The following is a 3,516-nucleotide window of genomic DNA, read 5'->3' on the forward strand; positions in this document are numbered from 1 at the left end:
GGAAAGTAGGCAGTAACAGTGTCTTCCACTTGAAGTCATCAGTATGTGACCATCTAAACTCACTCATCTTGCTAGATGATTTTGAAGACCATTTAGCAGCCAAGGGTAAACATAAAATTTCTACTTCAGTTGAAGGTCTCTGATGCTGTACCCTCATAGGTCATTGTCTTTATGGACTGTCATGTCCATTTCAAATCTACTTCTTAGAAGCAAGGTTGGCAAGACTTTGTCTCACTTTGGGAAATCCCTGGAGAAAGATATTATGCTTGGAAAAGTAAAATAGCATAGAAGAGGAAGGCCCTGGGTGAGAGAGATTGACATAGTGGCTGTAGCAATGGACAGTATCTCACAGCACCACAGCAACAACAAATGCTTTGGAAGATGTTCTCAAAAAATTTATCTGCAATAACTGTACTTTTACATTGTTACTTGTATGTGTGTGCTAGCCTTTCTTCTACTGCCATCAACAATAAAACATATTATACTGAGTTGAAAATCAAACTAAATTAAACCAAACCCACTGCTGTTGAGCCCATGAGATTTCTGAATCCCCTAAAACCAGGAAAAGTGTCTCTGTAAGGATTCTACTGGGACCACAGGATATAGGTATGTGCAGGTGGCTTATGTGGACTATGAGTGGTCCAGCTACGTAATTCACTCAAGGGTGTTGCCAATCATTATACTGGTGTGACAGGCATAACTGAAAAAGGAAACGTTCACAGTTATTCAATTCTTCCAGAGCTCTATGATCACCTCCTTTCACTCTTTATTTAAAAAGATAGAAGTGTGGGGGCCACATCTAACCTCCGGTGCCTACATAATTTGGGATGACAATCTAACTCCACACCAGGCCCAGGACAATTACCTAGGAAGAGATTGGAGGGAAAAGAGGAATCCTTTTAGCTTGCTAATAGATTCATAGAGTCTGGCTTGGTTCTTGGCACATAGTAAATACTCGATGAACATGAGTTGAATCGCTCATTATAGTTTTAGGATTTCCAGAATTAGAGTTGACAATCTGCTTGTACTCCCTGTAGGGCATTCTGGTTGTTTAAGGGGTATCAATACTGGCCAGAGCACAAACCATACTGAATGTCACCCCAAATGAAAGCAATCTTTGCAGTACAGTGAGACAATAATCAATCAGCAAATAATAACGAGTGTTGGCAACATGCCCCACGCTATTTCAGACTTGCTGGAAACACAAAGAGGAGCCCTGATGGCATAGTGTGGAAGCATTCAGCTGCGAACCAAAAGGTCAGTGGTTCAACCTACCAGCGTCTCTGCAGTTGGCTTCAGTAAGTATTTACAGTTTGGGAAATTCTATGGAGCAATTCTTCCCTGTCGTATAAGGTCACCTTGACTCAGAACTGACTTGATGACCATGGGTTCAGGAATACAAAAGAAGTGAGAGGAGACAAAATGATCACACAGAAGACATTTAGAACATGCAAATAGGTATAGACATCATTTGACCCTTTAGAATATATCTATAGTGCTTGCTTCGGCAGCACATATACTAAAATTGGAACGATACAGAGAAGATTAGCATGGCCCCTGCGCAAGGATGACACGCAAATCCGTGAAGCATTCCATATTTTTAAAAAAAGACTATATCTATATAGACTAGCTCACTGTTCGAAACAAACAGGTGGACTAGGATTATAATGACCTTTTTATCACTGACAAAGTGGAGATTCAAAGAAATTAATTGAGGTTTCACAAGAACTCACTACTGCTCATTGAAAGAGTTGAGATTTTAGGTCAGTTTATTGACTTCAACTTAGAAAGTAAACTTTGTTATTCTGATTACAAAGGGAAAATACCTCACATAAAAAAGGATAAATGGCTTACATTGACCAGATTTTCTGGATGCACTATGGAGAGCTTGGCCAAGTGCCATAGAGCATTGGGACGTGGAATCCTGGATCTTCATGACGCATAACATTCTCCAAAGGCTGCACCAGAGATATCCAATGTGGAAACTCCACAAGGTGAACTGGACTCTACTGCAAACCCACCTGAAACCTGAAGACTTAAGACTGAAAATGTCTGGTGTTTGAAGATTCAGAAGGCAGCTCTACCGAGAGTATTGAACTTTCAGTAGGTGGAAAATCATTGAGTTAATACGTCAATGCCCTATATGCTGTATTGAGATATATATATGTAGATATAGAGATAGATATAGAGAGAGACATAGAGAGAGAGATATTATTCTAGCAAACCCATGACTGATATTCTCAGTGAATATTATTATAAAATTTTCCTGACAATGAACTTCCATTGTTTGTGTAAATAGTGTCCAGCCATGAAAGGATTTATTCTATACAAGTGAGTAATTCAAGAACTATGATGTGGAGTTAACCTACATTGACCCAATAGCTCTCTCTTTTGTTTTTCTTTTTTTTATTTCAATTTTTTTATTTTGTTTTAATTTTTTTAATCATTTTATTAGGGACTCATACAACTCCTATCACAATCCATACATACATCAATTGTGTAAAGCACATTTGTACATTCATTGCCCTCATCATTCTCAAAACATTTACTCTCCACTTGAGCCCCTGGCATCAGCTCCTCATTTTTCGCCCCCCTCCCCATTCCCCCCTCCCTCATGAACCCTTAATAATTTATAAATTATTATTTTGTCATATCTTGCCCTATCTGACATCTCCCTTCAAACACTTTTCTGTTGTCCATCCTCCAGGGAGGAGGTCACATGTAGATCCTTGTAGTTGGTTCCCCCTTTCCAACCCACTCTCCCTCTACACTCCCAGTATCGCCCTTGATTCCCTGTGTTTCCAGTTCCTATCTGCATCAGTGTATATCCTCTGGTCTAGCCAGACTTGCAAGGTAGAATTCAGATCATGATAGTGGGGCAGAGGAAGAATTTAGTAACTAGAGGAAAGTTGTATTTTTCATCGTTGCTACATCATACCCTGACTGGCTCATCTCTTCCCTGAGACCCCTCTGCAAGGGGATCTCCAGTGGCCTACTAATGGGCTTTGGGTCTCCATGGCACACTCCCCCCCTCATTCACAATGGTAAGATTTTTTGTTCTGATGATGCCTTATATCTGATCCCTTTGACACCTCGTGATCCCACAGGCTGGTGTGTTTCTTCCATGTGGGCTTTGTTGCTTCTGAGCTAGATGGCCTCTTGTTTACCTTCAAGCTTTTAAGACCCCAGACGCTATACCTTTTGATAGCCGGGCACCATCAGCTTTCTTCGCCACATTTGTTTATGCATCCATTTGTCTTCAGCGATTGTATAATGGAGGTGAGCACACGATGATATGATTTTTTGTTCTTTGATGCCTGATAACTTATCCCTTCGGCACCTCGTGATCACACAGGCTGATGTGTTCTTCCAGGTGGGCTTTGTTGCTTCTGAGCTAGATGGCCTCTTGTTTACCTTCAAGCTTTTAAGACCCCATATGCTATATCTTTTGATAGCTGGGCATCATCAGCTTTCTTCACCACATTTGCTTATTCACCCGTTTTATCTTCAGTGGTT

The 3,516-nt window shown here is 40.6% G+C and overlaps 1 non-coding gene across 1 annotated transcript; it reads left to right on the forward strand.

Annotated features, from left to right (window-relative positions):
• The first annotated feature begins 1,495 nt into the window (after positions 1-1,495).
• Positions 1,496-1,602, forward strand: LOC115871044. Its single transcript, XR_004047033.1, has one exon. It is a non-coding gene; the product is annotated as a U6 spliceosomal RNA (small nuclear RNA).
• The last annotated feature ends 1,914 nt before the right edge of the window (positions 1,603-3,516 follow it).

This window comes from Echinops telfairi, unplaced genomic scaffold (genome assembly GCF_000313985.2).
Source record: "Echinops telfairi isolate 266 unplaced genomic scaffold, ASM31398v2 ScPeMD7_3533;HRSCAF=4204_0, whole genome shotgun sequence".
Lineage (NCBI taxonomy): Eukaryota > Metazoa > Chordata > Mammalia > Afrosoricida > Tenrecidae > Echinops > Echinops telfairi.